This window comes from Schistocerca gregaria, chromosome 2 (genome assembly GCF_023897955.1).
Source record: "Schistocerca gregaria isolate iqSchGreg1 chromosome 2, iqSchGreg1.2, whole genome shotgun sequence".
In the NCBI taxonomy this organism is placed as follows: domain Eukaryota; kingdom Metazoa; phylum Arthropoda; class Insecta; order Orthoptera; family Acrididae; genus Schistocerca; species Schistocerca gregaria.
In genome coordinates this window covers 441,921,606-441,944,486 of record NC_064921.1, presented here as the reverse complement: position 1 = coordinate 441,944,486, position 22,881 = coordinate 441,921,606, and the positions used below count along the sequence as shown (strand labels likewise).

General features: G+C 47.6%; 15 non-coding genes across 15 annotated transcripts; all 15 read right to left on the bottom strand.

The window, feature by feature from the left end:
* Positions 1-6,683: 6,683 nt before the first annotated feature.
* Trnas-gcu (transfer RNA serine (anticodon GCU)) lies at positions 6,684-6,765 on the bottom strand. Its single transcript has one exon. It is a non-coding gene; the product is annotated as a tRNA-Ser (tRNA).
* Positions 6,766-7,604: 839 nt separating this feature from the next.
* Positions 7,605-7,686, bottom strand: Trnas-gcu (transfer RNA serine (anticodon GCU)). The gene has a single exon. It is a non-coding gene; the product is annotated as a tRNA-Ser (tRNA).
* An 839-nt stretch (positions 7,687-8,525) lies between these two features.
* Trnas-gcu (transfer RNA serine (anticodon GCU)) lies at positions 8,526-8,607 on the bottom strand. The gene has a single exon. It is a non-coding gene; the product is annotated as a tRNA-Ser (tRNA).
* An 839-nt stretch (positions 8,608-9,446) lies between these two features.
* Positions 9,447-9,528, bottom strand: Trnas-gcu (transfer RNA serine (anticodon GCU)). Its single transcript has one exon. It is a non-coding gene; the product is annotated as a tRNA-Ser (tRNA).
* Positions 9,529-10,367: 839 nt separating this feature from the next.
* Trnas-gcu (transfer RNA serine (anticodon GCU)) lies at positions 10,368-10,449 on the bottom strand. The gene has a single exon. It is a non-coding gene; the product is annotated as a tRNA-Ser (tRNA).
* Positions 10,450-11,288: 839 nt separating this feature from the next.
* Positions 11,289-11,370, bottom strand: Trnas-gcu (transfer RNA serine (anticodon GCU)). Its single transcript has one exon. It is a non-coding gene; the product is annotated as a tRNA-Ser (tRNA).
* Positions 11,371-12,209: 839 nt separating this feature from the next.
* On the bottom strand, positions 12,210-12,291 carry Trnas-gcu (transfer RNA serine (anticodon GCU)). Its single transcript has one exon. It is a non-coding gene; the product is annotated as a tRNA-Ser (tRNA).
* Positions 12,292-13,130: 839 nt separating this feature from the next.
* On the bottom strand, positions 13,131-13,212 carry Trnas-gcu (transfer RNA serine (anticodon GCU)). The gene has a single exon. It is a non-coding gene; the product is annotated as a tRNA-Ser (tRNA).
* Positions 13,213-14,051: 839 nt separating this feature from the next.
* Positions 14,052-14,133, bottom strand: Trnas-gcu (transfer RNA serine (anticodon GCU)). Its single transcript has one exon. It is a non-coding gene; the product is annotated as a tRNA-Ser (tRNA).
* An 839-nt stretch (positions 14,134-14,972) lies between these two features.
* On the bottom strand, positions 14,973-15,054 carry Trnas-gcu (transfer RNA serine (anticodon GCU)). Its single transcript has one exon. It is a non-coding gene; the product is annotated as a tRNA-Ser (tRNA).
* An 839-nt stretch (positions 15,055-15,893) lies between these two features.
* Trnas-gcu (transfer RNA serine (anticodon GCU)) lies at positions 15,894-15,975 on the bottom strand. Its single transcript has one exon. It is a non-coding gene; the product is annotated as a tRNA-Ser (tRNA).
* Positions 15,976-16,814: 839 nt separating this feature from the next.
* Positions 16,815-16,896, bottom strand: Trnas-gcu (transfer RNA serine (anticodon GCU)). Its single transcript has one exon. It is a non-coding gene; the product is annotated as a tRNA-Ser (tRNA).
* Positions 16,897-17,735: 839 nt separating this feature from the next.
* Positions 17,736-17,817, bottom strand: Trnas-gcu (transfer RNA serine (anticodon GCU)). The gene has a single exon. It is a non-coding gene; the product is annotated as a tRNA-Ser (tRNA).
* Positions 17,818-18,656: 839 nt separating this feature from the next.
* Trnas-gcu (transfer RNA serine (anticodon GCU)) lies at positions 18,657-18,738 on the bottom strand. Its single transcript has one exon. It is a non-coding gene; the product is annotated as a tRNA-Ser (tRNA).
* Positions 18,739-19,577: 839 nt separating this feature from the next.
* On the bottom strand, positions 19,578-19,659 carry Trnas-gcu (transfer RNA serine (anticodon GCU)). The gene has a single exon. It is a non-coding gene; the product is annotated as a tRNA-Ser (tRNA).
* Positions 19,660-22,881: the final 3,222 nt, after the last annotated feature.

Sequence of the window (22,881 nt, the reverse complement as noted above, 5' to 3'; positions counted from 1 at the left end):
TCTTCGACGAGGATGGGATTCGAACCCACGCGTGCAGAGCACATTGGATTAGCAGTCCAACGCCTTAACCACTTTTTTTTTTTTTTTTTTTTTTTTTTTTTTTTTTTTTTTTTTTTTTGGGCCTCCCATCACCCCTTTTAGCCCATCCTTGCGCACTCCATAATTCGCCTTCATCGGCGTCGGCTTCTCACGCCATGTACATAACCATAAACTGATGAGACAAGGGTAATCCCTTTATCGTGGAGAAACTAATGTACCCCTTCTTTGGGCTTATTGATAATGTGAAAAAAGAATGAAGTCTTCAGTAGGTAGAAACAGAAGTTATGTTCAGTTTGTTTCCTTCTTCATCGCTGTTTTTTGTTGTCACACTTAAAGCAAATAGGCTTCCTTGACAAAGAAACGTCAGAGGGCATTCCGAAACTACCTCTTCTCTCTAAAAATGCTTAAAAAAAACCATATTCGGTGAGAAGCAACTATTTATAATGGCTTCTTGAAAAATAAATTAATAAACGTTGAACTCAAAGAACGGCAATTCCGGTAAAAACTAAAATAATTTTTTTTTTTTTTTTTTTTTTTTTTTCCCCACGATTGTAAAGTAAGTTAGTAGTGGTGAACACTCTCTTACGTTTGTCTTCTGTGTCCGCAGATATTTCTTGTTAATTCTTTTACATCAAGGTCTTGATTAAAAAATTTGCGTATGTTTCTTTATATTTACTAGTCTTCAGTAACATGTGATGCTCAGTTAGCAGATAGATCCAAAAATCCTCTTGGCTTTTCTCTTCCTTCGTGAAGAGGTAATGTACCGTTGCCGCTTTCAGCCAATTGACTGCGTTGCGTTTCGTTTTAGGAAAGGGTACATCATCCGGTGTCAAAAAGTCCGCAGGCGTTATAGCGTTAGGTGACGTTCGAAGGATGAGTGCCAGCTTTCGTCGGACATTCAGCCAGATATCTTTAACCTTGTCACACACGAAACGATGTTCTTCGTTATCAATTAAACTACACGTTGCACACAAAGGCGAATCCGCTAAGTGGATCGTATGAAGTTTCGAGTTTGTTGCAACTTTCCTATTTACAACAAAGTACCATGTTGCTTTTAGATGAGTAGCTAAGTTACGGTTATGAATATTTCCCCATATCACTTTCCAGTTAGAACATGGATAGTTTTGTTCTATTTTGTTGTTCTTCTTTTCTCCCATCAATTTGCCATATATTTCTTTTACGTTTGTCATGTCTTTTTCCGGAATTCTTGAATGTAGGTAGCTATATTCTATTAAAAACCATCGTAAATGGTAAAGTCCGCTCGGTATGTGCTGCACATTAATGGGCGGAGAGAGGTCATCTGGAGCTATTTCAGATAGCAAGTGCGCGGCGATACAGCTGCCGGATTGTCTCCATTGTTGAAACGTATTGGAGATGTACAGAGCCTGCGACTTTTTAGTAACATTCGTTAAGTTTAAGCCGCCATTATTAGTGGCGAGCGTCAGAGTGTCATACTGGATTTTAAATATGTGGCCACGGCTCACAAAATAGCCTATTGCTGACATAATTTGTTTGGCGATGCCGGCGGGTATTGGCAGTATCTGGGCGACATAATTGACTTTGGAAGTAATAGAGACGTTCGCTAAAGACACTCTCTGAATTTCATTTAATTGTCGAATACTATGTGTCCGTACACTAGCTCGTATGGTAGTTAGTACTTGTCTATAGTTGGCCGCAATAGTTTGACGTATATTTTTTCGGAAATCAATGCCGAGACACTTCAAGGCTGTTAGCTCACGTAACTGACCGTGTGTGCGCATGCCAATGCCACATCCGATATTGAATATGCCGGACTTGGTTTTGTTTAACCTCGCGGCTGACACTCGTTCGTATTTTTCTATTATGTGCATTGCCGTCTCGACTTCCGCTACATTCATAACGAGAAACCCAACATCGTCCGCATAAGCTTTACATATTATTTTGTTTCCTCGTATTTGCAATCCTTGTAACCGCTGAGTCAAGGTAGCGAGCAAAGTTTCGATGGCCATGGCAAAAAGTGCCATGGACAACGGACAACCTTGCCTGACGGAACATGCGATCTCGACTGGCCGGCTAGGCTGTCCATTTATGATGATTCTGGAGGAGTTATTCGTTACCAAACGTCGTATGAGGTCAACGAATCTCGGCGGAAAACCCATTGCGCCTATCGTTTTCAGGAGGTAGGAGTGGCTGATCCTGTCGAAGGCTTTATCGAAATCTAACGACACGATGGCACATTTTAGTCGACATACTTCTGCTATTGAAATGATGTCGCGGTAGTCGGACAGCGTCTGCTGAATTTTCCTACCCTTGCCCACGCTAGACTGATATGGGCCGGTGACGCTGGCCATTACATTTTTAAGTCTGTGGGCTAAGAGCCGCGAAAAAATTTTATAGTCACTGTTCAGCAGAGTGATTGGTCTCAAATTTCCAATTTTCTTGCCAGCCGATTTTTTTGCGATTAACACTATCATACCTTCGCGAAAATCTTTCGGTATCTCCTTATTGAGGTTCAGAAGTTCATTACAGATGCATGTAATTCTATGTTTTATATGTTCCCAGAAGACTTGATAAAATTCTGCTGGTATGCCGTCAGCTCCAGGGGATTTATTTTTTGCACTTTGATAGACAGCATAGTGTACATCGTCTTCGGTCGCCTCCGCTATTAGAGCTTCCGCGTACGCGTTACCAACGCGTCCTTGCAGGTGGGTCAGTAAATCGTCCTGTGCTTTTTCGTCTACCTCTTTATGTGAAAACAAGTTGTCGAAATGGGTTAGTATTTCTGCTTTTATGTCGTTGTGCATTGTCAAGGTGGTTCCATTATCAGTTTTAAGCTCCGTCAGTATTTTGCGGAATCCTCGTTTAGTTTCACGAATCACATGATATACCGAAGTGGCTTCTTTTTGCGCCACAGTCTCTGCTCTTGACCTTATTTGGTATCCTTCAAGCTGTTGTCGCCTTAATGTCAGTATTTTTGCCTGGATTTTTTTAATTCTCCCATGGTTCCCAATAGCTGTAGCACCTTGCAGGTAGAGTTCTCGGAGACAATGAAAGTAAAATTCTATCGTTCTTTTCCGCCAAAAGCTCTTCTCCCGGGAGTAGTTGATGAAACATCTCCGGATCTGAGGTTTGGCGCATTTGAGCCACCAATCCAAAGTCGAGTGGTAAGAGACGAGTTTGGTCTCGCAGGCTCTCCAAATGGTGAGAAAGGCTTCTCGACAGGCAGGATCTTTTAAGTGTGAAACATTAAGTTTCCATGGCCCTTTATATCGACAGGTTCCTTGTCGTTCCAAATTTAATGTGCATATATATGCAGCGTGGTCCGAAAAAACGGTTGGCCAAACTTCAGACTGCAGGATGCGGTGTTTCAGATTGGGCGAGACATATATTCGATCCAACCGGCTCGCTGAATGATTAGTGAGGTGGGTAAAGCCGGGTGCCGCGCCGTGCGTTTGCTCCCACGAATCAGTTAAACGGAGGTCGGTGACGATACGTTCCAGGTCCGGCGACTTGTTGTAGTTCGGAGTTTGGTCTTTGGCATGTATGACACTGTTAAAGTCGCCTCCAAGGATGGTATGGGTGCAGTGTACACCAAACAAAGGAACAATTCCCTCCTTAAAAAACTGTGCTCGTTGGCACCGATTGGTAGAACCAGATGGGGCATAGACATTAATAATCCTGGTGTTATAAAGCGTGCCGGCAATGCCTCTGCCGTTAGGCAGTTTTGTTACGTCTGTAATGACGACGCCCTCTTTGAAAAGAAATGCGGTACCCAAATCACATCCAATTCCAGGATTGACTATAGCATTATACCCCTGTATGAAGTCAAGTTCGATGTTTGTTACTTCTTGTAAAAACAAAATGTCCACATCAGCTGCATACAGGAAATCTTTTAAATTTTGTAAATTAACTGGGCTACAAATTTTATTGATGTTCAGCGTAGCGATCTTATAGGCCTGCAACGGAACTACGTTAGCCAAGACGGGAGTGTAATTAGGAAAAACTCTGGCAACATATCATTTCGAAAAAGCATTAAGAAATCTGACACGAGAGACATGTGGACACAAGTCAGTAAAACCGTTCAGACTAGAAATATTCATGACTTGGGAAGGGATCAGTCGGCTTCTCCGTGTCTGGGACAGTATCCGTCGCGGCGATGACATTCAAGACGACGTCATCTCGTGGTGTGGCCATCGTGGTGACTGTAACGGTTCCTGTGGTGTCCATAATTTCGTCCTCCTTTGTAGTGTCGTCGACATCGTCTGCCCACGGATTCGACAGCCCTGTCATCGGTTCGTCATTAAGTGGTGCACTATATTCAGGTGTTTGCTGGTGATTTTTATCTTCGGTTCGGGTAATTGCTACGTCATCGGAGGGCAAACTGGCAGAACCTGTGGTACTATCCAAGGACACAGGGTCTTCGTTAGATGACTGCTGATTGCACTGCAAGTTCTCAGATGCAGATTGACGTATTTTGCCCCCTATTTGCTTCGCCTGTTCACGCAGTTGTGGTGCAGTCTGCTCTGCACCTTGACGCGCGATCCTCCGTTTTTTAGATTTCTTGGGAGATGCGTCTCGTGGTGGACTTTGGACGGTACCTGAAGAAGCCTCAGGTTGCAAAGTAGCACTACTCGAAGTGATTGACGCCTGGTCTGATTTCAGTGCACTTGACGGGCTGTGGTCAATGCCTAAGGCAGCTGCAGGATTCGGAGGAGCACCACTAGAAACGGCTGGTGGCGAGTCCGTTTTCTGTGCACCTGATACGCTTTTGATACCTCCTAAAGAAGCTCCTGAATGCAGAGGAGCATTACCCGAAGCGACTGAGGTCGCGTCCGTATCCATTGCCTCATTGGGCGATTCCACGGCGACAAGGGCAGGAGCAGATATGTCTTCGCAGGAGGGTTGAGTGTCTACAGATGCTACACCTGAGTCGGTCGGTTGGTCGGTCGCTTGTGGGTCGGTATTCGTAGTAACTTCGGGGGGCGCAGTGGCACTTGCAAAACCGCGCGCTACGGCGACATATGTCACGGGCAGCGTTGACATAGCAGGGGGTCTGACGGCATCGCCGGCAGGCAGTTGCGCCACTCGCCTTTGAACACATTCTGCACGAACGTGGCCTGGTAAATTGCAGACAGCACACGTTTTCGGTTGGTCATCGTACATCACAACAGCTCTATATCCGCAGACGTTTATAAACGACGGAATGTGCTTCTGCAATTCGACTTTTAATTGGCGCACGCCATTCAAAACAGGGAATTTGTGTGCAGCAGACCACCGTCCGGCAATATTACTCAAAACTTTCCCGTATGGAGCAATAACAGCATTTATCTGGTCACTTGTAATTTCAAAGGGAAGTTCAAAGACTCGCACGGTCCGAATACCTAGACCAGCATGGGCAACGGTAACCTCCCCAACATTTCCGTCAGCATGTTTAAATTTCAGAATTCCACCACAAGATCGAACTATCCTTTCACACAATTCTGGACTGGCAAGTTTCACGAAAACCACACTGTTCATAATCGAGAAATGTATGCCGATAATATCATCAAGTCCTATTTTAACATCATCCTCTAACCACTGTTCAACATCAAATGACCTCGGTCGGACAAAGTTGCGATCAAACGTGAATTTCAAAGTATCTTTTCGTTGCGGTTGCGACATCTCTTAATTCTTTTTCATGTCTACACAAATACTATAGACAGCGACGCGTTGCAGCAAGAGCAGAGACTTACCACGCGGAGTTAACGCAGCACAGCACACACCACGGCACGTCCGACCTCCAGCGCAGCCGCTGGCTGACTGCCTTAACCACTCGGCCACCTCGTCTGCTGGAACTACAGCTGTGTCTTTGGCGAGCGCTTGCGGAAAGAAGACATTTGTCGATTCGAAAACGCTTTCAAAACATCGTACTGGGCCGGTGTTAACGTCTAATACCCAGCTGCAGTGCAGCCGACCAAGCTCCCACTCGCGAGTCATTTAATGACAGCATCCGTCCACGTCGATATCCGATCGGGGCAAAATCACCGGACCACTTATTTACTGCAGGAATAAGCATTGTATCGACATGCAGTGTCGTCTAATGCACATGAGAAATGTGCTGGGCATTCTTTCCCACGACTTACTGCAACGAAACGTACAGCTCGATACGCTACACTGATATTACTTGCAAGGTTTTGACGTTCGTCCTAGCCCAAGATTGTCCTGCTGTTTGCGATGGAGCTTGGTGTTTGGGCGGCCCTTAGCGACGGATGTCTGCAAAGTCAAGTCTCTCCAGTAGGCCCTGCCAAATCGCTTCTGTATATGGCGGCCTGACGCAAAGCAAACTGTCGAGAGGCGACAGTTGTGCTACAGATGGATTATTATAGGCTCGATACGTTAAAATGACTGCGACAGGTATGCACTTAAATATAAATAAGAACTCGTCGTTCGCAGATACCGACATACTCTTCGCTGGAGCCGAAGTTTGATTGGCTTATACATCTCGAAATGATGTTTAATTCGAAGGGCATACGCTATGGAATGTTGTGCGCTTTCATCTGGTAAGCATTTTTGTCTCGTATTTCATACACACGCTATCGGCCTCGTACACGCTTCGTTGTTACTACTGAGAGGCGTTTCGCATGGGGAAGGAGTGACCGCAAACGCGTGCTTTACGTAAAATTCTTCGACGAGGATGGGATTCGAACCCACGCGTGCAGAGCACATTGGATTAGCAGTCCAACGCCTTAACCACTCGGCCACCTCGTCTGCTGGAACTACAGCTGTGTCTTTGGCGAGCGCTTGCGGAAAGAAGACATTTGTCGATTCGAAAACGCTTTCAAAACATCGTACTGGGCCGGTGTTAACGTCTAATGCCCAGCTGCAGTGCAGCCGACCAAGCTCCCACTCGCGAGTCATTTAATGACAGCATCCGTCCACGTCGATATCCGATCGGGGCAAAATCACCGGACCACTTATTTACTGCAGGAATAAGCATTGTATCGACATGCAGTGTCGTCTAATGCACATGAGAAATGTGCTGGGCATTCTTTCCCACGACTTACTGCAACGAAACGTACAGCTCGATACGCTACACTGATATTACTTGCAAGGTTTTGACGTTCGTCCTAGCCCAAGATTGTCCTGCTGTTTGCGATGGAGCTTGGTGTTTGGGCGGCCCTTAGCGACGGATGTCTGCAAAGTCAAGTCTCTCCAGTAGGCCCTGCCAAATCGCTTCTGTATATGGCGGCCTGACGCAAAGCAAACTGTCGAGAGGCGACAGTTGTGCTACAGATGGATTATTATAGGCTCGATACGTTAAAATGACTGCGACAGGTATGCACTTAAATATAAATAAGAACTCGTCGTTCGCAGATACCGACATACTCTTCGCTGGAGCCGAAGTTTGATTGGCTTATACATCTCGAAATGATGTTTAATTCGAAGGGCATACGCTATGGAATGTTGTGCGCTTTCATCTGGTAAGCATTTTTGTCTCGTATTTCATACACACGCTATCGGCCTCGTACACGCTTCGTTGTTACTACTGAGAGGCGTTTCGCATGGGGAAGGAGTGACCGCAAACGCGTGCTTTACGTAAAATTCTTCGACGAGGATGGGATTCGAACCCACGCGTGCAGAGCACATTGGATTAGCAGTCCAACGCCTTAACCACTCGGCCACCTCGTCTGCTGGAACTACAGCTGTGTCTTTGGCGAGCGCTTGCGGAAAGAAGACATTTGTCGATTCGAAAACGCTTTCAAAACATCGTACTGGGCCGGTGTTAACGTCTAATGCCCAGCTGCAGTGCAGCCGACCAAGCTCCCACTCGCGAGTCATTTAATGACAGCATCCGTCCACGTCGATATCCGATCGGGGCAAAATCACCGGACCACTTATTTACTGCAGGAATAAGCATTGTATCGACATGCAGTGTCGTCTAATGCACATGAGAAATGTGCTGGGCATTCTTTCCCACGACTTACTGCAACGAAACGTACAGCTCGATACGCTACACTGATATTACTTGCAAGGTTTTGACGTTCGTCCTAGCCCAAGATTGTCCTGCTGTTTGCGATGGAGCTTGGTGTTTGGGCGGCCCTTAGCGACGGATGTCTGCAAAGTCAAGTCTCTCCAGTAGGCCCTGCCAAATCGCTTCTGTATATGGCGGCCTGACGCAAAGCAAACTGTCGAGAGGCGACAGTTGTGCTACAGATGGATTATTATAGGCTCGATACGTTAAAATGACTGCGACAGGTATGCACTTAAATATAAATAAGAACTCGTCGTTCGCAGATACCGACATACTCTTCGCTGGAGCCGAAGTTTGATTGGCTTATACATCTCGAAATGATGTTTAATTCGAAGGGCATACGCTATGGAATGTTGTGCGCTTTCATCTGGTAAGCATTTTTGTCTCGTATTTCATACACACGCTATCGGCCTCGTACACGCTTCGTTGTTACTACTGAGAGGCGTTTCGCATGGGGAAGGAGTGACCGCAAACGCGTGCTTTACGTAAAATTCTTCGACGAGGATGGGATTCGAACCCACGCGTGCAGAGCACATTGGATTAGCAGTCCAACGCCTTAACCACTCGGCCACCTCGTCTGCTGGAACTACAGCTGTGTCTTTGGCGAGCGCTTGCGGAAAGAAGACATTTGTCGATTCGAAAACGCTTTCAAAACATCGTACTGGGCCGGTGTTAACGTCTAATGCCCAGCTGCAGTGCAGCCGACCAAGCTCCCACTCGCGAGTCATTTAATGACAGCATCCGTCCACGTCGATATCCGATCGGGGCAAAATCACCGGACCACTTATTTACTGCAGGAATAAGCATTGTATCGACATGCAGTGTCGTCTAATGCACATGAGAAATGTGCTGGGCATTCTTTCCCACGACTTACTGCAACGAAACGTACAGCTCGATACGCTACACTGATATTACTTGCAAGGTTTTGACGTTCGTCCTAGCCCAAGATTGTCCTGCTGTTTGCGATGGAGCTTGGTGTTTGGGCGGCCCTTAGCGACGGATGTCTGCAAAGTCAAGTCTCTCCAGTAGGCCCTGCCAAATCGCTTCTGTATATGGCGGCCTGACGCAAAGCAAACTGTCGAGAGGCGACAGTTGTGCTACAGATGGATTATTATAGGCTCGATACGTTAAAATGACTGCGACAGGTATGCACTTAAATATAAATAAGAACTCGTCGTTCGCAGAAACCGACATACTCTTCGCTGGAGCCGAAGTTTGATTGGCTTATACATCTCGAAATGATGTTTAATTCGAAGGGCATACGCTATGGAATGTTGTGCGCTTTCATCTGGTAAGCATTTTTGTCTCGTATTTCATACACACGCTATCGGCCTCGTACACGCTTCGTTGTTACTACTGAGAGGCGTTTCGCATGGGGAAGGAGTGACCGCAAACGCGTGCTTTACGTAAAATTCTTCGACGAGGATGGGATTCGAACCCACGCGTGCAGTGCACATTGGATTAGCAGTCCAACGCCTTAACCACTAGGCCACCTCGTCTGCTGGAACTACAGCTGTGTCTTTGGCGAGCGCTTGCGGAAAGAAGACATTTGTCGATTCGAAAACGCTTTCAAAACATCGTACTGGGCCGGTGTTAACGTCTAATGCCCAGCTGCAGTGCAGCCGACCAAGCTCCCACTCGCGAGTCATTTAATGACAGCATCCGTCCACGTCGATATCCGATCGGGGCAAAATCACCGGACCACTTATTTACTGCAGGAATAAGCATTGTATCGACATGCAGTGTCGTCTAATGCACATGAGAAATGTGCTGGGCATTCTTTCCCACGACTTACTGCAACGAAACGTACAGCTCGATACGCTACACTGATATTACTTGCAAGGTTTTGACGTTCGTCCTAGCCCAAGATTGTCCTGCTGTTTGCGATGGAGCTTGGTGTTTGGGCGGCCCTTAGCGACGGATGTCTGCAAAGTCAAGTCTCTCCAGTAGGCCCTGCCAAATCGCTTCTGTATATGGCGGCCTGACGCAAAGCAAACTGTCGAGAGGCGACAGTTGTGCTACAGATGGATTATTATAGGCTCGATACGTTAAAATGACTGCGACAGGTATGCACTTAAATATAAATAAGAACTCGTCGTTCGCAGATACCGACATACTCTTCGCTGGAGCCGAAGTTTGATTGGCTTATACATCTCGAAATGATGTTTAATTCGAAGGGCATACGCTATGGAATGTTGTGCGCTTTCATCTGGTAAGCATTTTTGTCTCGTATTTCATACACACGCTATCGGCCTCGTACACGCTTCGTTGTTACTACTGAGAGGCGTTTCGCATGGGGAAGGAGTGACCGCAAACGCGTGCTTTACGTAAAATTCTTCGACGAGGATGGGATTCGAACCCACGCGTGCAGATCACATTGGATTAGCAGTCCAACGCCTTAACCACTCGGCCACCTCGTCTGCTGGAACTACAGCTGTGTCTTTGGCGAGCGCTTGCGGAAAGAAGACATTTGTCGATTCGAAAACGCTTTCAAAACATCGTACTGGGCCGGTGTTAACGTCTAATGCCCAGCTGCAGTGCAGCCGACCAAGCTCCCACTCGCGAGTCATTTAATGACAGCATCCGTCCACGTCGATATCCGATCGGGGCAAAATCACCGGACCACTTATTTACTGCAGGAATAAGCATTGTATCGACATGCAGTGTCGTCTAATGCACATGAGAAATGTGCTGGGCATTCTTTCCCACGACTTACTGCAACGAAACGTACAGCTCGATACGCTACACTGATATTACTTGCAAGGTTTTGACGTTCGTCCTAGCCCAAGATTGTCCTGCTGTTTGCGATGGAGCTTGGTGTTTGGGCGGCCCTTAGCGACGGATGTCTGCAAAGTCAAGTCTCTCCAGTAGGCCCTGCCAAATCGCTTCTGTATATGGCGGCCTGACGCAAAGCAGACTGTCGAGAGGCGACAGTTGTGCTACAGATGGATTATTATAGGCTCGATACGTTAAAATGACTGCGACAGGTATGCACTTAAATATAAATAAGAACTCGTCGTTCGCAGATACCGACATACTCTTCGCTGGAGCCGAAGTTTGATTGGCTTATACATCTCGAAATGATGTTTAATTCGAAGGGCATACGCTATGGAATGTTGTGCGCTTTCATCTGGTAAGCATTTTTGTCTCGTATTTCATACACACGCTATCGGCCTCGTACACGCTTCGTTGTTACTACTGAGAGGCGTTTCGCATGGGGAAGGAGTGACCGCAAACGCGTGCTTTACGTAAAATTCTTCGACGAGGATGGGATTCGAACCCACGCGTGCAGAGCACATTGGATTAGCAGTCCAACGCCTTAACCACTCGGCCACCTCGTCTGCTGGAACTACAGCTGTGTCTTTGGCGAGCGCTTGCGGAAAGAAGACATTTGTCGATTCGAAAACGCTTTCAAAACATCGTACTGGGCCGGTGTTAACGTCTAATGCCCAGCTGCAGTGCAGCCGACCAAGCTCCCACTCGCGAGTCATTTAATGACAGCATCCGTCCACGTCGATATCCGATCGGGGCAAAATCACCGGACCACTTATTTACTGCAGGAATAAGCATTGTATCGACATGCAGTGTCGTCTAATGCACATGAGAAATGTGCTGGGCATTCTTTCCCACGACTTACTGCAACGAAACGTACAGCTCGATACGCTACACTGATATTACTTGCAAGGTTTTGACGTTCGTCCTAGCCCAAGATTGTCCTGCTGTTTGCGATGGAGCTTGGTGTTTGGGCGGCCCTTAGCGACGGATGTCTGCAAAGTCAAGTCTCTCCAGTAGGCCCTGCCAAATCGCTTCTGTATATGGCGGCCTGACGCAAAGCAAACTGTCGAGAGGCGACAGTTGTGCTACAGATGGATTATTATAGGCTCGATACGTTAAAATGACTGCGACAGGTATGCACTTAAATATAAATAAGAACTCGTCGTTCGCAGATACCGACATACTCTTCGCTGGAGCCGAAGTTTGATTGGCTTATACATCTCGAAATGATGTTTAATTCGAAGGGCATACGCTATGGAATGTTGTGCGCTTTCATCTGGTAAGCATTTTTGTCTCGTATTTCATACACACGCTATCGGCCTCGTACACGCTTCGTTGTTACTACTGAGAGGCGTTTCGCATGGGGAAGGAGTGACCGCAAACGCGTGCTTTACGTAAAATTCTTCGACGAGGATGGGATTCGAACCCACGCGTGCAGAGCACATTGGATTAGCAGTCCAACGCCTTAACCACTCGGCCACCTCGTCTGCTGGAACTACAGCTGTGTCTTTGGCGAGCGCTTGCGGAAAGAAGACATTTGTCGATTCGAAAACGCTTTCAAAACATCGTACTGGGCCGGTGTTAACGTCTAATGCCCAGCTGCAGTGCAGCCGACCAAGCTCCCACTCGCGAGTCATTTAATGACAGCATCCGTCCACGTCGATATCCGATCGGGGCAAAATCACCGGACCACTTATTTACTGCAGGAATAAGCATTGTATCGACATGCAGTGTCGTCTAATGCACATGAGAAATGTGCTGGGCATTCTTTCCCACGACTTACTGCAACGAAACGTACAGCTCGATACGCTACACTGATATTACTTGCAAGGTTTTGACGTTCGTCCTAGCCCAAGATTGTCCTGCTGTTTGCGATGGAGCTTGGTGTTTGGGCGGCCCTTAGCGACGGATGTCTGCAAAGTCAAGTCTCTCCAGTAGGCCCTGCCAAATCGCTTCTGTATATGGCGGCCTGACGCAAAGCAAACTGTCGAGAGGCGACAGTTGTGCTACAGATGGATTATTATAGGCTCGATACGTTAAAATGACTGCGACAGGTATGCACTTAAATATAAATAAGAACTCGTCGTTCGCAGATACCGACATACTCTTCGCTGGAGCCGAAGTTTGATTGGCTTATACATCTCGAAATGATGTTTAATTCGAAGGGCATACGCTATGGAATGTTGTGCGCTTTCATCTGGTAAGCATTTTTGTCTCGTATTTCATACACACGCTATCGGCCTCGTACACGCTTCGTTGTTACTACTGAGAGGCGTTTCGCATGGGGAAGGAGTGACCGCAAACGCGTGCTTTACGTAAAATTCTTCGACGAGGATGGGATTCGAACCCACGCGTGCAGAGCACATTGGATTAGCAGTCCAACGCCTTAACCACTCGGCCACCTCGTCTGCTGGAACTACAGCTGTGTCTTTGGCGAGCGCTTGCGGAAAGAAGACATTTGTCGATTCGAAAACGCTTTCAAAACATCGTACTGGGCCGGTGTTAACGTCTAATGCCCAGCTGCAGTGCAGCCGACCAAGCTCCCACTCGCGAGTCATTTAATGACAGCATCCGTCCACGTCGATATCCGATCGGGGCAAAATCACCGGACCACTTATTTACTGCAGGAATAAGCATTGTATCGACATGCAGTGTCGTCTAATGCACATGAGAAATGTGCTGGGCATTCTTTCCCACGACTTACTGCAACGAAACGTACAGCTCGATACGCTACACTGATATTACTTGCAAGGTTTTGACGTTCGTCCTAGCCCAAGATTGTCCTGCTGTTTGCGATGGAGCTTGGTGTTTGGGCGGCCCTTAGCGACGGATGTCTGCAAAGTCAAGTCTCTCCAGTAGGCCCTGCCAAATCGCTTCTGTATATGGCGGCCTGACGCAAAGCAAACTGTCGAGAGGCGACAGTTGTGCTACAGATGGATTATTATAGGCTCGATACGTTAAAATGACTGCGACAGGTATGCACTTAAATATAAATAAGAACTCGTCGTTCGCAGATACCGACATACTCTTCGCTGGAGCCGAAGTTTGATTGGCTTATACATCTCGAAATGATGTTTAATTCGAAGGGCATACGCTATGGAATGTTGTGCGCTTTCATCTGGTAAGCATTTTTGTCTCGTATTTCATACACACGCTATCGGCCTCGTACACGCTTCGTTGTTACTACTGAGAGGCGTTTCGCATGGGGAAGGAGTGACCGCAAACGCGTGCTTTACGTAAAATTCTTCGACGAGGATGGGATTCGAACCCACGCGTGCAGAGCACATTGGATTAGCAGTCCAACGCCTTAACCACTCGGCCACCTCGTCTGCTGGAACTACAGCTGTGTCTTTGGCGAGCGCTTGCGGAAAGAAGACATTTGTCGATTCGAAAACGCTTTCAAAACATCGTACTGGGCCGGTGTTAACGTCTAATGCCCAGCTGCAGTGCAGCCGACCAAGCTCCCACTCGCGAGTCATTTAATGACAGCATCCGTCCACGTCGATATCCGATCGGGGCAAAATCACCGGACCACTTATTTACTGCAGGAATAAGCATTGTATCGACATGCAGTGTCGTCTAATGCACATGAGAAATGTGCTGGGCATTCTTTCCCACGACTTACTGCAACGAAACGTACAGCTCGATACGCTACACTGATATTACTTGCAAGGTTTTGACGTTCGTCCTAGCCCAAGATTGTCCTGCTGTTTGCGATGGAGCTTGGTGTTTGGGCGGCCCTTAGCGACGGATGTCTGCAAAGTCAAGTCTCTCCAGTAGGCCCTGCCAAATCGCTTCTGTATATGGCGGCCTGACGCAAAGCAAACTGTCGAGAGGCGACAGTTGTGCTACAGATGGATTATTATAGGCTCGATACGTTAAAATGACTGCGACAGGTATGCACTTAAATATAAATAAGAACTCGTCGTTCGCAGATACCGACATACTCTTCGCTGGAGCCGAAGTTTGATTGGCTTATACATCTCGAAATGATGTTTAATTCGAAGGGCATACGCTATGGAATGTTGTGCGCTTTCATCTGGTAAGCATTTTTGTCTCGTATTTCATACACACGCTATCGGCCTCGTACACGCTTCGTTGTTACTACTGAGAGGCGTTTCGCATGGGGAAGGAGTGACCGCAAACGCGTGCTTTACGTAAAATTCTTCGACGAGGATGGGATTCGAACCCACGCGTGCAGAGCACATTGGATTAGCAGTCCAACGCCTTAACCACTCGGCCACCTCGTCTGCTGGAACTACAGCTGTGTCTTTGGCGAGCGCTTGCGGAAAGAAGACATTTGTCGATTCGAAAACGCTTTCAAAACATCGTACTGGGCCGGTGTTAACGTCTAATGCCCAGCTGCAGTGCAGCCGACCAAGCTCCCACTCGCGAGTCATTTAATGACAGCATCCGTCCACGTCGATATCCGATCGGGGCAAAATCACCGGACCACTTATTTACTGCAGGAATAAGCATTGTATCGACATGCAGTGTCGTCTAATGCACATGAGAAATGTGCTGGGCATTCTTTCCCACGACTTACTGCAACGAAACGTACAGCTCGATACGCTACACTGATATTACTTGCAAGGTTTTGACGTTCGTCCTAGCCCAAGATTGTCCTGCTGTTTGCGATGGAGCTTGGTGTTTGGGCGGCCCTTAGCGACGGATGTCTGCAAAGTCAAGTCTCTCCAGTAGGCCCTGCCAAATCGCTTCTGTATATGGCGGCCTGACGCAAAGCAAACTGTCGAGAGGCGACAGTTGTGCTACAGATGGATTATTATAGGCTCGATACGTTAAAATGACTGCGACAGGTATGCACTTAAATATAAATAAGAACTCGTCGTTCGCAGATACCGACATACTCTTCGCTGGAGCCGAAGTTTGATTGGCTTATACATCTCGAAATGATGTTTAATTCGAAGGGCATACGCTATGGAATGTTGTGCGCTTTCATCTGGTAAGCATTTTTGTCTCGTATTTCATACACACGCTATCGGCCTCGTACACGCTTCGTTGTTACTACTGAGAGGCGTTTCGCATGGGGAAGGAGTGACCGCAAACGCGTGCTTTACGTAAAATTCTTCGACGAGGATGGGATTCGAACCCACGCGTGCAGAGCACATTGGATTAGCAGTCCAACGCCTTAACCACTCGGCCACCTCGTCTGCTGGAACTACAGCTGTGTCTTTGGCGAGCGCTTGCGGAAAGAAGACATTTGTCGATTCGAAAACGCTTTCAAAACATCGTACTGGGCCGGTGTTAACGTCTAATGCCCAGCTGCAGTGCAGCCGACCAAGCTCCCACTCGCGAGTCATTTAATGACAGCATCCGTCCACGTCGATATCCGATCGGGGCAAAATCACCGGACCACTTATTTACTGCAGGAATAAGCATTGTATCGACATGCAGTGTCGTCTAATGCACATGAGAAATGTGCTGGGCATTCTTTCCCACGACTTACTGCAACGAAACGTACAGCTCGATACGCTACACTGATATTACTTGCAAGGTTTTGACGTTCGTCCTAGCCCAAGATTGTCCTGCTGTTTGCGATGGAGCTTGGTGTTTGGGCGGCCCTTAGCGACGGATGTCTGCAAAGTCAAGTCTCTCCAGTAGGCCCTGCCAAATCGCTTCTGTATATGGCGGCCTGACGCAAAGCAAACTGTCGAGAGGCGACAGTTGTGCTACAGATGGATTATTATAGGCTCGATACGTTAAAATGACTGCGACAGGTATGCACTTAAATATAAATAAGAACTCGTCGTTCGCAGATACCGACATACTCTTCGCTGGAGCCGAAGTTTGATTGGCTTATACATCTCGAAATGATGTTTAATTCGAAGGGCATACGCTATGGAATGTTGTGCGCTTTCATCTGGTAAGCATTTTTGTCTCGTATTTCATACACACGCTATCGGCCTCGTACACGCTTCGTTGTTACTACTGAGAGGCGTTTCGCATGGGGAAGGAGTGACCGCAAACGCGTGCTTTACGTAAAATTCTTCGACGAGGATGGGATTCGAACCCACGCGTGCAGAGCACATTGGATTAGCAGTCCAACGCCTTAACCACTCGGCCACCTCGTCTGCTGGAACTACAGCTGTGTCTTTGGCGAGCGCTTGCGGAAAGAAGACATTTGTCGATTCGAAAACGCTTTCAAAACATCGTACTGGGCCGGTGTTAACGTCTAATGCCCAGCTGCAGTGCAGCCGACCAAGCTCCCACTCGCGAGTCATTTAATGACAGCATCCGTCCACGTCGATATCCGATCGGGGCAAAATCACCGGACCACTTATTTACTGCAGGAATAAGCATTGTATCGACATGCAGTGTCGTCTAATGCACATGAGAAATGTGCTGGGCATTCTTTCCCACGACTTACTGCAACGAAACGTACAGCTCGATACGCTACACTGATATTACTTGCAAGGTTTTGACGTTCGTCCTAGCCCAAGATTGTCCTGCTGTTTGCGATGGAGCTTGGTGTTTGGGCGGCCCTTAGCGACGGATGTCTGCAAAGTCAAGTCTCTCCAGTAGGCCCTGCCAAATCGCTTCTGTATATGGCGGCCTGACGCAAAGCAAACTGTCGAGAGGCGACAGTTGTGCTACAGATGGATTATTATAGGCTCGATACGTTAAAATGACTGCGACAGGTATGCACTTAAATATAAATAAGAACTCGTCGTTCGCAGATACCGACATACTCTTCGCTGGAGCCGAAGTTTGATTGGCTTATACATCTCGAAATGATGTTTAATTCGAAGGGCATACGCTATGGAATGTTGTGCGCTTTCATCTGGTAAGCATTTTTGTCTCGTATTTCATACACACGCTATCGGCCTCGTACACGCTTCGTTGTTACTACTGAGAGGCGTTTCGCATGGGGAAGGAGTGACCGCAAACGCGTGCTTTACGTAAAATTCTTCGACGAGGATGGGATTCGAACCCACGCGTGCAGAGCACATTGGATTAGCAGTCCAACGCCTTAACCACTCGGCCACCTCGTCTGCTGGAACTACAGCTGTGTCTTTGGCGAGCGCTTGCGGAAAGAAGACATTTGTCGATTCGAAAACGCTTTCAAAACATCGTACTGGGCCGGTGTTAACGTCTAATGCCCAGCTGCAGTGCAGCCGACCAAGCTCCCACTCGCGAGTCATTTAATGACAGCATCCGTCCACGTCGATATCCGATCGGGGCAAAATCACCGGACCACTTATTTACTGCAGGAATAAGCATTGTATCGACATGCAGTGTCGTCTAATGCACATGAGAAATGTGCTGGGCATTCTTTCCCACGACTTACTGCAACGAAACGTACAGCTCGATACGCTACACTGATATTACTTGCAAGGTTTTGACGTTCGTCCTAGCCCAAGATTGTCCTGCTGTTTGCGATGGAGCTTGGTGTTTGGGCGGCCCTTAGCGACGGATGTCTGCAAAGTCAAGTCTCTCCAGTAGGCCCTGCCAAATCGCTTCTGTATATGGCGGCCTGACGCAAAGCAAACTGTCGAGAGGCGACAGTTGTGCTACAGATGGATTATTATAGGCTCGATACGTTAAAATGACTGCGACAGGTATGCACTTAAATATAAATAAGAACTCGTCGTTCGCAGATACCGACATACTCTTCGCTGGAGCCGAAGTTTGATTGGCTTATACATCTCGAAATGATGTTTAATTCGAAGGGCATACGCTATGGAATGTTGTGCGCTTTCATCTGGTAAGCATTTTTGTCTCGTATTTCATACACACGCTATCGGCCTCGTACACGCTTCGTTGTTACTACTGAGAGGCGTTTCGCATGGGGAAGGAGTGACCGCAAACGCGTGCTTTACGTAAAATTCTTCGACGAGGATGGGATTCGAACCCACGCGTGCAGAGCACATTGGATTAGCAGTCCAACGCCTTAACCACTCGGCCACCTCGTCTGCTGGAACTACAGCTGTGTCTTTGGCGAGCGCTTGCGGAAAGAAGACATTTGTCGATTCGAAAACGCTTTCAAAACATCGTACTGGGCCGGTGTTAACGTCTAATGCCCAGCTGCAGTGCAGCCGACCAAGCTCCCACTCGCGAGTCATTTAATGACAGCATCCGTCCACGTCGATATCCGATCGGGGCAAAATCACCGGACCACTTATTTACTGCAGGAATAAGCATTGTATCGACATGCAGTGTCGTCTAATGCACATGAGAAATGTGCTGGGCATTCTTTCCCACGACTTACTGCAACGAAACGTACAGCTCGATACGCTACACTGATATTACTTGCAAGGTTTTGACGTTCGTCCTAGCCCAAGATTGTCCTGCTGTTTGCGATGGAGCTTGGTGTTTGGGCGGCCCTTAGCGACGGATGTCTGCAAAGTCAAGTCTCTCCAGTAGGCCCTGCCAAATCGCTTCTGTATATGGCGGCCTGACGCAAAGCAAACTGTCGAGAGGCGACAGTTGTGCTACAGATGGATTATTATAGGCTCGATACGTTAAAATGACTGCGACAGGTATGCACTTAAATATAAATAAGAACTCGTCGTTCGCAGATACCGACATACTCTTCGCTGGAGCCGAAGTTTGATTGGCTTATACATCTCGAAATGATGTTTAATTCGAAGGGCATACGCTATGGAATGTTGTGCGCTTTCATCTGGTAAGCATTTTTGTCTCGTATTTCATACACACGCTATCGGCCTCGTACACGCTTCGTTGTTACTACTGAGAGGCGTTTCGCATGGGGAAGGAGTGACCGCAAACGCGTGCTTTACGTAAAATTCTTCGACGAGGATGGGATTCGAACCCACGCGTGCAGAGCACATTGGATTAGCAGTCCAACGCCTTAACCACTCGGCCACCTCGTCTGCTGGAACTACAGCTGTGTCTTTGGCGAGCGCTTGCGGAAAGAAGACATTTGTCGATTCGAAAACGCTTTCAAAACATCGTACTGGGCCGGTGTTAACGTCTAATGCCCAGCTGCAGTGCAGCCGACCAAGCTCCCACTCGCGAGTCATTTAATGACAGCATCCGTCCACGTCGATATCCGATCGGGGCAAAATCACCGGACCACTTATTTACTGCAGGAATAAGCATTGTATCGACATGCAGTGTCGTCTAATGCACATGAGAAATGTGCTGGGCATTCTTTCCCACGACTTACTGCAACGAAACGTACAGCTCGATACGCTACACTGATATTACTTGCAAGGTTTTGACGTTCGTCCTAGCCCAAGATTGTCCTGCTGTTTGCGATGGAGCTTGGTGTTTGGGCGGCCCTTAGCGACGGATGTCTGCAAAGTCAAGTCTCTCCAGTAGGCCCTGCCAAATCGCTTCTGTATATGGCGGCCTGACGCAAAGCAAACTGTCGAGAGGCGACAGTTGTGCTACAGATGGATTATTATAGGCTCGATACGTTAAAATGACTGCGACAGGTATGCACTTAAATATAAATAAGAACTCGTCGTTCGCAGATACCGACATACTCTTCGCTGGAGCCGAAGTTTGATTGGCTTATACATCTCGAAATGATGTTTAATTCGAAGGGCATACGCTATGGAATGTTGTGCGCTTTCATCTGGTAAGCATTTTTGTCTCGTATTTCATACACACGCTATCGGCCTCGTACACGCTTCGTTGTTACTACTGAGAGGCGTTTCGCATGGGGAAGGAGTGACCGCAAACGCGTGCTTTACGTAAAATTCTTCGACGAGGATGGGATTCGAACCCACGCGTGCAGAGCACATTGGATTAGCAGTCCAACGCCTTAACCACTTTTTTTTTTTTTCTTTTTCTTTTTTATTTTTTTCAGAACCGGCTACTTGGTTTTTGTGCTTACCTGGAGGGCAGGAAATGCGCGGAACAGCCGCCGGCATGCCGGTAGTCGCCACACGTTTGCACAAAACGCAAGGGCTCGTCCGGGATTTGAACCCGGGACCTCCTGCACCCGAAGCAGGAATCATACCCCTTTTTTTTTTTTTTTTTTTTTTTTTTTTTTTTTTTTTTTTTTTTTTTTTTTTTTACTGCTCCTGGGAAGGACGTATTCTTGATCTCATACGTTGCTTTATTCAGAATCACAATGAGACAAATTTAAGTCTTTGCAGTGAGTATAACCTTGACTATAGTACAGGAAAAACGAATTGTTATAACAGATATTCATGTTATCCACGTCCTACTTCATCTCAAGGACGATGTGAAGAAAATTTTGAAATGTTGACTGATACCGGTGCCCATATTGGTTGGTTGTGCGCCAGTGTTGGTGTGAGAGATATACTTGAAAATCTAAGACATTAGGCGCACTGCCGGACAGAATATAGTGGATAAAATGTCCCATAAGCCATAGGTAGCTGTTATGTTTGGCTGCAGGGAAGAGTCGGTAGTCCGGGCGCAGAATGTCGTGGATCTGAATCGCATGAGGCGCAGTCCGGTTGAGCACAGCGAGTTTTTTGCGCGTCCAATTCCAGATGTGCACTTGATCCTTGCAGACAAACAGATGTGCAATAGTCTCAACCATGTGGCACAAGTCGCAGTAGGGACTGGGTGCAAGATTAATCCTGTGCCGCTTTTCTTTCGTCGGAATAGTGTCAGCGACCACGTCATACCATTTGGAGCGGACATCTGTCGGAAGCGTTGGATTATGGATGTTAGCCCAAACGAGGAACCAATTGCAAGCCGGATACTTCTTTTCCAAGGGCCCAGGCAGTGACGGCCGAAGTAAGTGGCGGTACAGTTTTACCGTCGGCTTCTTGAAAAGCTCGTCGTCGAGATAGCTACTTTCAAGGTAATACAGTGCTATATGCTGAAAGTGCGGGCCGACGTGGCCAATGTCCACAGGCGGAGATATATTGCGGGGGCGGGACAGTTGATAGAGCCGCTTCGTGACGGTGTCCTCGCTGGCGGTGAGTATCTGCCATGAGCGTTTCAGATACAGGGCTAGGGCATGAATGCTGGGGTTTTTCAAGCCAAGGCCTCCCATATCGCATGGCAGTGCTGTCGTGGTGAAGGAAACCTTAAAAATATTGAGCTTCCAGACGTACCAGGCGGCCGCAGCTAGGAGTGATCTTGCTACTGTGGGTGGCATAGGTAGGACGGCGGCAACAAATTGTAATTTGGAGAGGGCATAAGAGTTGACGAAAAAGGCTCGCTGCAGACGATCGAGGTGTCGCATGTTCTGGTCGCGCAGGAGTGCTTTTATCGCCTGAATTTTGGGTATCCAATTTTTGTGAGACATGTCCAGAGGCCGGGCCGTAACGTAGAGACCAAGGTGTTTTCTAGTCTGTACACAGGGCAGCCAAGCTTCGCCTGTGATAGGTCGTTCTTGACCAAGCGTTAAGGCGGCGGATTTATTGACGTTTAACATGGCACCACTATCTCTTTGGAATTCCTCAAGAATGCGTTTCGCTGCGGTGACATCGCGAACGTCGTTAAGAAGCACGCTGACATCGTCTGCGTAAGCTTGGACCACAGACTTGATACCATAAAACTGGAATCCAGGGAGGCTATGATGTAGATGGCGCAACAAGGGTTCCATGAGGATCGCATAGAGCGTCGTTGAAAGTGGACAGCCTTGCTTGATACCCCGTGAGAGCTGGACGTACTCCGTCAATGTATTATTGATCAGGAAGCGTGTACGGGTACCACTGATACAGTTGTTGATGAGGTGGATAAAATTAAGACTGAAGCCCATTGATTCCATCACGCCGCTGAGATAGTGATAGTCAGCTCGATCGTAAGCCTTATCGAAGTCAAGAAATGCTATGGCCATAGGAGTGCGGGTGGCCCAGGTGAGGGAGACGAGATCCCGATATAGCGCCAAAATGGTGGACAGCGACCGACCACGGATCGCACTCATTTGGTATGGTCCCAGAAGATAGGGTAACAGCTGCCGTAATCGGGCATTGAGGGCGCGCGTCAGAAGCTTAAAGTCGGCATTCAGCAGAGTAATGGGCCGCAGATCTTTGGTGGTGGTCGGCGTCGGCGTCTTAGGTATTAAAACAGTTAACCCTTCTGTGAAGGCTGGGGGTAGAGCAATCCCACGTAGTACTTCATTGTACATCTCTGTGAGTTCGTCCCCTAATATAGGCCAATAT